Genomic DNA, 12,417 nt, shown 5'->3' with positions numbered 1-12,417 from the left:
GATACTGACACTGTTGCTTTTCTGAAAGTTCTATACCCAGTGTGCCCCATACTGTACACATTACCGAAGGTACATAAAGACATCAACCACCCCCCAGGAAGACCAATTGTCTCCGCCAGAGGTTCATGCACCTCTAAACTGGCCATTTATGTGGACTATTACTTGCAGCCATGTGTGAGGCAGATGCCATCATTCTTGAGGGATTCATCACATCTTTTGGATTTACTACAATCAATGGAGATACAAGAACATTGGCTACTTGTGACAGCTGACGTCACGAGCCTGTACACAATTATTCCCCATGAGGATGGCAAGAAATGTGTTCATGACACTCTATTGAAATATCCATATGTTGGCCCACCGGTCGACTACTTGATGGATCTTCTGGATTTGAGCCTCACCTTAAACTACTTCCGCTTTGAGAAGTCCTTCTACCAACAGATCACCGGTACGGCCATGGGCTCTAATGTGGCCCTGTCTCTGGCCAACCTATATATGGAGCACTTCGAAAGCACAGTAATGAAGGTACATCTCAAGGCTGAGGTAGCATTTTACAAAAGGTACATAGATGACCTGTTCCTTATTTGGACAGGTTCGGAACAGGATCTTAATGAATGGTTCAATACCTTGAATCAACTACAGACTCCGGTAAAGCTCAAGATCGTACATAGTACTGAATCAGTAGATTTTTTGGATTTAAGGATCTTCAAAGCAGGCAATAAGCTTGGTAGTACGCTATTCCGGAAACCCACCGATAGCAATGCATTGCTCCATGCAACTAGTTGCCACCCTACAGCATTACTACAAGCAATTCCTCAAGCACAGATGACAAGAGTTATTAGGAATAATAACGATGACTCTAATCAAGCTCTACAATTGGAAACAATGATGACTAAATTCCTTGATAGAGGATACAACCCAAAGTGCATCAAACAAGCAAAAGAAAAATGCATAGCAGCAAACTTGGGGAACTCAAACAAAGATGATGATGAAAACACTCCACGGATGACATTTGTCACTAAATATACACCTGATCTAAGGGCTATTGGGACAAGCCTTCGACGCCATTGGCACATTATGAAAGGTGATCCCAACTTACCACTCTCAAATTGGGCACCTCCAAGGGTTGGCTACAAAAGAAATACGAGCCTGAGGGATCTTCTCATGAAGACAGACCCGAGCCATTGTTATCAACCACGTACTTGGTTATAACCAAAAAAATTGGGATGCTATCGATGTACTGGATGTTCCACGTGTAATTCTATGCTTCCAGGTGCCACATTTAGTCATCCCCACAAAAAGAAGAAGTTTAAGATAAGACATTGACTAACATGCACTACTGAGTTTGTTATCTACCTATTGAGTTGCAGCTGTGCAAAATTCTATGTGGGTAAGACATCAGATGACGCCCGGACCCGGATGGCGAACCACCGCTCGGCCATTAGAGCAGCCATTAAGGATCAAAGGAGTGACCAACCGGTCCCTAGGCATTTTCTGGAAGCAGGACATAACCCCACTGATCTACGGTTTGTTCTGATTCATCACGTCCCCCCTCTGAAAAGGGGTGGTGACAGGAACAGAACCCTCCTTCAAATTGAAGCCAAATGGACATATCGGCTGAATACTATAGAACCACATGAACTTAATTCTATGCTAGATTGGCATTGCTTTCTCTAAAGATGATCCACCCTCTGTTAAATCAGCAGTGATTCTTTAATGAGCAGTCCAGTGATCCCCTCTATATGAGAGTCCATGAGCCATTAAAGCTTAGTAGATACATATATTTATTATTTTATTTATCTTGATTCACTTGTATTGCCTGATTTTTTTATATTCATTTGTATGTATTTTTTCATCTGTATGTATTTATTCGGTCCATGAGTTTTTTTCATAAATTTTTTTCATGGATTTTTTCATGAATTTTTGTCATGAATTATTTACATTAATTTTTTTCATGAATTTTTTTCATGAATTTTTTTCATGAATTTTTTGGAATTCTTACTGTAATTTTTTTATGTATGTTCTCTATATACTCTGCTTATGAAGGTTTTCCATTTCTTATGTATGCTTTTTATGTATTTTTCTCATATATGGTGTCTATATTGTTTCCATGTATGCATTTGATGAATTCTTTCAATGGATGCTCTGTATGTATGCTTCCTATAAATCGTCTCATGAGAGGATTGACAACTACTATGCCTATGTTTCGAATGAGTTGGAGTTTTTGTATATATTGTGGTTTTATAGGTATAAGGTGCCCTATTATAGTATAATATAATTTATTATAGTGGAGTATTTTGCACACCATCGACTATAGTATGCTTACATTGCTAATGGTCTATGTATTTTTCTACGTTGCTATTGCTTTTGGCTTCCATTAGGGATGTGGCTATATCTTGTGTTTATTCCATCACCATGGTAACGGTTCCCTTTGATTAGCTTATATTGACACATCGCCACTTTAAGCCACTATATCCCAATATAGTAAGATGGCTTCTATAATTGTTGTGTCTGATAGGGGCTGTTATTTATATATGTCATTCAGTTATATAGGTCATTTATTTAGGATGTTTATCATAGATGCCTGGTATTGTTTTCACTTGTAAGTAGTATGGGCGTATCTCTAAGATGACAGCAGCTGCTGTGGTTTCATTGGGTCTGCGTTATGACGTATCACGCGTCGCATTTCGGAGACAGACCGATAGTGCTGCCCTGATAAACATGATGTGTGCATGGCGATTGTTATAATATACATCAAAAAAGGTATGCACTGACTAGTTTATACTTATGTCTAGGTATATCAGCTTGTGCAGTTACACACTCCTTTGCCGTTTAAATAAACAAATATATATGATATTACATAGATGGTCTTGCGGGTTGCGCAGCGCTTCCTATGTTTAACACTCAGTAGCCCTTGTAAGTCTTGTGTAAATGTTATTTACTGTAATTCAGTGGTCTTTCATGGCTCAAATATGCAGTATGCATGTATAATCGTATTTAGGAGAACTGTTATGATATTCTTTATGCTCTCTTGCCTGTCTACTGGGTGAGTGGTGTGGGTGTGTATTGTTTGTATGGTTGCTATGACAACCTTTTGGTGGTTTTTTTCAGGGTTTGGGGGTGGGTCTTATGTTTCATTGGTGTTTGCTTGCATAAATGAATGCATTCTTTATGTGTTCGCTGTCTGAGGAAGGGGATTCGGTCCCCGAAACGTCACAAATAAAACATTACAAATAAAACATTATATGTAAAGGACCAGAGAGTGCGGCCTTTCATTCATTATTATATATATATATATATATATATATATATATATATTTATTTAAGAATGAATAGAACATATTATTCTATGTAAAGAACAATGGAATGTGAAAAAGTCATAATTCATGTCAGGTTTAGTGCACTTGAACAAACACGATCGGTTTGGCTTAAGAGTATGGCTGTTATGCTTTTTTCCAGTTTGCACACTTTTTTACAAGTGTATATTTGTTTAGCTAAACAGGATATTTTCTTTTAGCTGCTTTTACCATGTAGACATTATTCAGGTTTTATTCTTAATTTCAAATTCTACTATCATTTTCTTAAAGACTGACACAAAGAAACAAACTTTTTTTTATTTTGTTTAATTAAATAAGCATTTATGAAAACTTGTGCTACAGATGATATCTGGTCCCGAGAGCATATTCATTTCTCAGGAATTTAACTGATTCATAATTTGATACATTTGGGTCATATTGTTTTAAGAAGACATTTTGACAAATATTTTTTTCCTCCTCTGGCAAATATCTCAAAGGATTTACTTGACATTTTCATTTTGTAGTGATTACTGAAATTACTATCTTGCAACTCAATGTATTATTCTAATAAAGAGTTATACGCTTTTGTGAAATAAGGATTAAAATTAAAATTCTGAAATTTAAACTATTTCATTCATTTCATAGGGATACAAAGGCTATGTAAAGCTTAGAATGAATCTTATCTAAGGCATTTTACAATGCATCATGCATATTAGTATCTTTTATTGCCTATTCAATTTTGCTTTTATAAATGTAAAACAGTTTTAATCTAAATAATCTTGGATAATTCAATAAAGATCTCAGAAGGAGGCAGTATATCTCTATCTAAATTAATTGCACTTAAGAATCCTGGATGATTCACGTACTTATAATGCTTATGTAAGTTATTCATTTGTGTAGACGTCAATGCTCTGACAGACACAAAATACTCAACAAATTATTCAAATGTTTCATAAGTAAAGCTTATGGTATAAACATAATGAATTATGTTATGTGAACATAGTGTCCAAAAAGTAATGTGCTTTTTATCCTTACTTTTTTTTTTTTGCAAAAAAAAGGTAATTTGAGTACAGTTTCATAAATTATATGAGTTGTAGTTAATTAATTCATTTTACTATTTAGCTACATATTTCCTGTTTGTCAGCTTTATAATGCTAGTCGTATCATGCTGAATTACAGTATAAAAATAGATTAACAATGCCCCCTCTGTTTACTTAGCTCTTCATATTTACCCCTAACAAGAGGCATGTGTAGCATATTGCATTAGGAAGTGCACACAAAAGCACAAACATAGACATACACACACATGCATACACACATATACATACCCACACATCTATACACACACACACACATATATATATATATATATATATATATATATATATATATATATATATATATATGTGTATATATATATATATATACTGTATATATATATATATATATATATATATATATATATATATATATATATAAAAATATATTTATTTATTTATTTATATATATATATATATATATATATATATATATATATATATATAATCCACTGAAATAAGTGCACTCCCACGAACAGTAAATTTAAATTCTGCCAGGGTGCTATAGAATGTTCAAATATTCAAGTTATAACACAAGCACTCACTGGACTTGATACAGGTGAAATTAAAAGTATTTTATTCCATATAAACAAGTGACGTTTTGGCGTGTTCATCCCTTCATCAGACAATAGAGTGGTGGAAAAATATCACTATATGTTAAAGATAGGAAAAGGTCAAACTTCTAACCAATCTGCTGCTATTTCTTACTCATCCGGGACTTAGGAAATTTGAAGCCCTATATATATATATATATATACACACACACTCATGCATACATAAACAGACACACACACATATAGATGTGCGTGTATATATATATATATATATATATATATATATATATAGTGGTGTGGAAAAATATCACTATACATTAAAGATTTTTTTAAATGTTAGAAAAACATATGAAGCCTGAATAAATAGAAAAAGCAATATAGACAGGTCCAGATGACTTTACTAGTAGATATTATAAATAATTTAGCATGGAATTTATACCCTACATACACAAATTATTTCTATCAACAGATAAAGGGAAAACATTTTCCCTAAAGATGTTAGAAGCCTGAGTAGTAGTTATAACAAAGCCTTGTAAATCCAATTATTCTGTTATTAATTATAGACCCATATTATTACTTAATATTGACTTGAAAATATATGCCAAGGTACTGGCAAATAGAGTTACAACAGTATTACTTGATATTATAGCTATGTATAGGGTTTGTGGCAAATAAATAAGCGACAGACAAAACAGTCAAGTATTGGAAATGGCAGCGCTGTGTCACCTCCAGGGAACCAAGCTGCCCACGTCCTCTGAGTCAACCTTGTTGCTTTCACCTCCAAAATAAAAGAGCTCACAATAGTGTAGCAGATTACAGACAATGTGGTAGGCGCACAAACTGGTTATACTCACAAGATTGCAGTTAAAATAAGCCTTTTTATTAAAATCATCACAAAGGTGTCTTCAGGTGCAGCTTCAGGTTTTATTTAAAATGCAGCTCAACGCATTTTGGCTAAAAGAATCCTTTATCAAGAGCATAAATTTAAAACAATTTCTGGAACAAATGGTTATAGCCTAGCAATATTAACAAACAAATTTATAGTCTCAAAACCCTGCTTGCCTTCTTCAAGAAACACCCATCCACAGGTGTGCTGAATTCAGCTTACATCAGGGCTGTATCCAATTTCTATCTTTTTATATCTGGAAGTGTAGAAATATACCAATGAAATTCAGTATGCCAGATGCCTTAAATATATTTATATGTTTACACTTCCCCACTTAAAAAGCTTCCATTCTGAGATCAACAGACCTATAATGTCTTTGTGTTGATAATCGATTTACATTGATAGTATCTCAGTAAATGATCTGTATAAAAAACAATCTGTGTTTGAAAACATATGTGTTATTTAAACATTCATTTGTGCAGCATAAATCAAACTATACAAATGATGATCAACCACATTAGCTATTGGTACAAGGCAAAAGTTGTGCCCTTAATAAACATTTTATTATTGCGATCTCGGTTAACATCAATATTAAATGTTAAAATCACTATAAGATAGCGACCAATCTACCAAAATAAATAAAAATAAACATCAGTCAAATGTCCTTGTGTCAACCAATGAAGAAATTGGTAGTCCCACATGGTCTCGATCCCAGGACCTTGGGCATGTCAAGCAGACGTGATAACCACTGCACTATTTTAATCTTAGGTCCTCTTTCTCCCAATGGAAACACTGAACATATCGCTCTCGTAGCATTTTAGAAGTCCCGATTCAATAGAGTGATATTGTCAGCCATTTAAGTGTACAAATGGCAATATAAAAGGAGGGACAAGTTAGAAATGCAGCATAAACAATACAAAAATTTAAATCACTTGATAAACAAGGTCAAAGCATGATAAATGGCAATATCATACCATATAAGTATAAAAAAAACAAAAAAGTAAAGTCAAAACAACTAATGTTCACTAAAAGGCTGCTATAAAAAGCCTTAATGTATGATATTATAATCTATAGTAAAGCTTATTATCAAAAGCAGAATAATAAATACTATTTATTAGGAAAAACAGGACAGGATGTTACTTGTTCTTAAACATATAGAATAATTTTCAAAACCTGTATAGAACTATTTTCCTTCAATCCCCACCAACAAACCAATAGTAATAGAAATAAATCCTCAAAAGCTATTAACTGGCTACTGAGGAGAAGAACTTAGACAAGCTCAGTAGTTAAACACATCTTTCATAGAAACATAGTAATCTTAAAGGACATTGATAATCTACATATCCCTTTATAAGGAAGCTGTTTCTTTATAAGAAAGCTGCTACCTTAGTATCCTTATTTAACCCCCATTCACCATAGGTCTTCATATTAAATATCCACCACATTTCTCTTTTCAACAGAAAGGATTCTAAGCTCCCTCCTCTCCATGACTGTTTTACTTTCTCTATCCCTACCCATTTAATGTTAGCATTACATTTATTACAACAGTTGCAGTGTATAGGAACCCCATGATCTAATTTCTTTTTCTCTATTTTGTTGAAATGTTCTAAAATCCTGGTCTTGAGGAATCTAGACGTTTGGCCTAAATATTGTACCCCACAGCCACAGGTAAGCAGGTATATTACGTTGGTAGTTTTACAACTAATGACATTTTTGATGTTATACTGCTTACCTGTTACTGTGGAAACAAATGATTTAATATAATATTTCTTATAATCACAGACCTTGCACTTACCGCATGAATAAAAACCTGTTAGGTTGTTTAGTATACAAGAGTTTTTGGGATGCATCCCCTTAATTAAGGAGGTGGCTAAGATATTTTTAAATGAATTAGTCTTCCTGAAAACTACATTCGGTCTTTTAGGGATCACAGTTTTAAGGATTTCATCTCTCTCAAGAATGTGCCAGTGTTTATTGATTACCCTATTTATCAGTTTGAAATCTTTACTGTAAGTTGTAACAAAAAATGGGAACTTATTTTCACCAGCTTTCTCTTCCTTATTCCTATTAACCAATAATGTTTCCCTTTCTAGGAGCTCAGTGTTCTGTCTATCCTTCTCTACCTCATCTTTCTTATATCCTTTTTTTTCAATAAATCTGTCCCTGACGAATCCTGACTATTGTCTATAGTCATCCACATTACTACAATTGTGATGTATACTATGGAATTGTCTCTTGGGAATTGATGTAAGCCAGCTAGGGTGATGGCAACAGTCTTTATTAATATAGGTATTCGCATCACATTTTTAAAAATGAGTTTTGGTGTTAATGATGTTGTCTTTACAACTGATATAAAGGTCTAGAAAGACTATTTCAGTCTTGTTAATGTTAGGGGTAAATATGAGGGACAGTGCATTCGAATTTATGAAAGTTACAAACTCACCAATTTTTTCTACATCACCATCCCAGATACATATAACGTCATTTATATAACTTTATGCTCTTGATAAAGACTTCTTTTAGCCAAAACGCGTTGAGCTGTATTTTAAATAAAACCTAATGTTGTACCTGAAGACACCTTTGTGATGATTTTAATAAAATGCTTATTTTAACTGCAATCTTGTGAGTATAATCAGTTTGTGCGCCTACCACATTGTCTGTAATCTGCTACACTATTGTGAGCTCTTTTTATTTTGGAGGTGAAAGCAACAAGGTTGACTCAGAGGACGTGGGCAGCTTGGTTCCCTGGAGGTGACACAGTGCCGCCATTTCCAACACTTTCTGCTTCTACACATGGTTTGGGAGAACCGGGGCTGGCAGCGAGCACCTGGAGGTAAGTGCTAACATTGCTTCATACTTTATCCTTTCTAAAACAGTCAAGGCCTTGCATTATTAAGAGATGGTGTAAATAAAGAAATACCAGCAATAATGCTGTTGACATATGTTAAGAAGGCCTTTGACCATGTTGACTGGCAATTTCTTGAAAAATCTATATAGTTTTTTGGCTTTGGAAAATTTATGATTTCAAGAATAATAGCTTTATACAATAACTTATAAGTGAAAATCAAAGTAAATGGATTAGAATTAGAACTTTTTGGGATAACCAATGGGGCTAGACATGAATGTCGCCTGTCACTTATCCTGTTTGTAATAAACATTAGCATCACTTATTCGTCAAAATGCAAACAAAATATAAATGGGATTAAAATAGACCAAGAATAATTTAAAATGTCTTTGTTTGTGATTGACATATTTATAAATTACAAACCTTGTTGATTCACACAATCATTATTGAAAGAATTTGAAAAATATAGTTATATTTCCAACTTTCAAATTAATATGAAAAACTCTGAAATTATGAACATAAATATTGAAGAGAATGAAATGTGATCTTTATTAGATTTATGCCCATTTAGGGACAGATAACAAGTTGAGCCTTATTTAACTCTCCCTGGAAAAAAGTTAACATCCCCCTCTTGCGCAAACCAAATGCATAGTCTCATGTTCTCATGTTCACTAACCCAGCATGAAAATATGAATATCTCAAATTCCAATGTTCTTCACATAACGGAATATGTTCTAGTTATTCATAAATATAATTTCTACATATTTTTTGTATAATATATATCTATACCTATTTTTATATATATATATATATATATAGGTATATAGGTATATATATATATATATATATATATATATATATATATAGGAATATATTCTGCCATGACACTGGAATGTCAGATATTTACAGTAAACACATAGTTAAAACTTTTATTAAAAATGAAGTTCTACAGAATTTGGCGGCGCTATACAAATAAATGATAATAATAATATTATTGCATAAATATGCTTTTACATATTTTTATCTACTTAACTGCAAACAGCTCCAATGCACTTTTATATATATATATATATATATATATATATATATATATGTCTATATATGTGTACATATGTATTTATGTGTTTATATGTGTATAAATGTCTGTAAATACATATATACTTATACAGTCATGGCCAAAAATATTGGTACCCCTGCTTTTCTGTCAGATAATGCACCAATGCACCCAGAAAATTGTTGCAAATACAAATCTTTAGGCATTCTCATGTTTATTTATTTTGTTTTTATTGGTATGACACAAAAAAGTGGAGAAAAAATGCCAAATCTGACACATTCCATGTAAAACTCCAAAAATGGAACGGACAGAATTATTGGCACCCTCAATTGCACACCCCTTGGGGAAAAAAATGAAATCAATTGCTTCCTGTAACCATCAATGAGTTTCTTACACCTCTCTTCTGGAATTTTGGACCACTCTTCTTTCGCCAACTGCTCCAGGTCTCTCAGATTGTAAGGCTTCCTTTATCCAACTGCTGTTTCGAGATCTCTCCACAGGTGCTCTATGGGATTGAGATTTGGACTCATTACTGGCCACTTCAGTACTCTCCAGAGCTTTGTCTTAAACCATTTCTGGGTGCTTTTTGACATGTGCTTTGGGTCATTGTCCTGCTGTAAGACCGATGACCTCTGACGGAAACCCAACTTTCTGACACTGGGCCCTACATTGCACCATAGAATTCTTTGGTAGTCTTCAGATTTCATAATGCAATGTACACAGTCAAGACATCCAGTGCCTGAAGCAGCAAATCAACCCCAAAACATCAGTGAACCTCCACCATGTTTGACTGTGGGGACTGTAGAATTAAGGGATTTACTAAAAAGCTGTAATTTTGTTTTGTGTGTCCACAGCACATTCTCCCAAAAGGAGTTTGACTTCCTCAGGTCAGTTTTTGCAAACTCCAATCTAGCTTTTTTATGTTTCTGTGTCAGAACTGGGGTCCTCCTGGGTCTCCTACCATAGCATCCCTTTACATTCAGATGGTGACATATAGTGCAAGTTGACACATTTGTACCCTGTGCCTGAAGGTTAGCTTGAATTTGTCTGGAAGTTGAATGAGGTTCTTTATCCACAATTCGAACAATCCCCTGTTGCCCCTGTTAAATCCTCAGACAATTCTTTGCTGCTCTTTCTCGTCTCCATGCTCAGTGTAGCACACACAGACACACAACAGAAAGGTTGAGTCATTCTAACTGGTTGCCGGTGTGATTTCTCTATTGCAGGACCTGTTAACTAATACAGGTGAGTTTAATTGTAAGTTACAGGAGCATCACATACTTGGAATACAATTATTTCCTAAAATTTTGAGAAAGTGCCAATCATTTTGTCCAGTCCATTTTTTGAGTTTTGTGTGGAATGTGTCAGATTTGGCTTTTTTTCTGCACTTTTTTTGTATCATACCAATACAAACAAAATAAATTAACATGAGAATGCCTAAAGATTTATAATTGCAACAATTTTCTGGGCGAAGGGGTACATTATCTGACAGAAATGCAGGGGTGCCAATATTTTTGGCCATGACTGTATAAATACATAAATACATATGTACATATATATATATATATATATATATATATATACAGTATATATATATATACGTACAGTACATGTACATGTATATATCTCTATGATAAAGCCATTTGCCTGCCTGAGATCTCATATCTTTGAGCCTGTTTGTGATTAATTTGCATTAGATAGTGTTATTATGAGTATAGCTATATTTTGTAATGTATTTTTGATGTGTTATGTGAAACTTTTATGTTTTGTGAAATAGTTAACCAGAGCGCTGAAGCCATCATAATCATTCTAGCATAGGTATTACAAGTTAAAATAAACATGATCGCTTGAAGGCAATCACATTTACTTTCTACTTGCAATATGAGCGATAAGCCGGACGATTGCAAACACTCGCAATAAACCCCTTATCGCTTGCGTGCAAACTTTTGTGCTCCACCCATAATCTGACCCTTAGTAGGGTTACCAATTTTAAATATTTTGGGATTTATCTCTCACCAAAAGTAGATATAATATAGAAAATCAATTATTTATATCAAAGAAAAACGTATAAAATGATCTTTTAAATTGGTACAAAAAAAAAAACAACATATCATGGATTAGTAGGATTAATATAATTCAGATAAATGTTCTTCTAAAAATATTATATCTGTTTCAAACTCTACGAATACCACTACCTTAAGATTTATTTCAGATTTACAAAAAAGAATTCTTAGTTATATTTGGGGAAAGATACATTCCAGAGTAAGAAGGGAAACTGTATGTGTCATCCAAAGAAAACAGGAGGTTTGTGGGTCTGAATACATTTCGACAAGTAATTATTTTTACAAAGTATAATAGATTGGCATAATGGAGGTAGTTGTAAACTTTGGGTAAAATTGGAAATCACAATGATAAGAAATAAAAACCTAACAGCTAGATTCCGAGTTGTGCGTTATGAGTGAAAAAGCCTCATAACGCTGCTTTTTCCCTACTGCTGCTATTACAAGTTTCCGTAACGCCACAAATATCACCATCTATGCTCATATTCATACCGCTCACACAGACCCAGTAGTTAATGATATATCAATAACAAAATTATCCACGAATCACTTCAAAAACATTACACAAAGTACACTTACACTCATACAAACACTCGACAATATTTATTTTTCATATTCAAATTTA

This window comes from Bombina bombina, chromosome 3 (genome assembly GCF_027579735.1).
Source record: "Bombina bombina isolate aBomBom1 chromosome 3, aBomBom1.pri, whole genome shotgun sequence".
In the NCBI taxonomy this organism is placed as follows: Eukaryota; Metazoa; Chordata; class Amphibia; order Anura; family Bombinatoridae; genus Bombina; species Bombina bombina.
The sequence above is the reverse complement of the archived record's forward strand: the minus strand, read 5'-3'. Positions refer to the sequence as shown.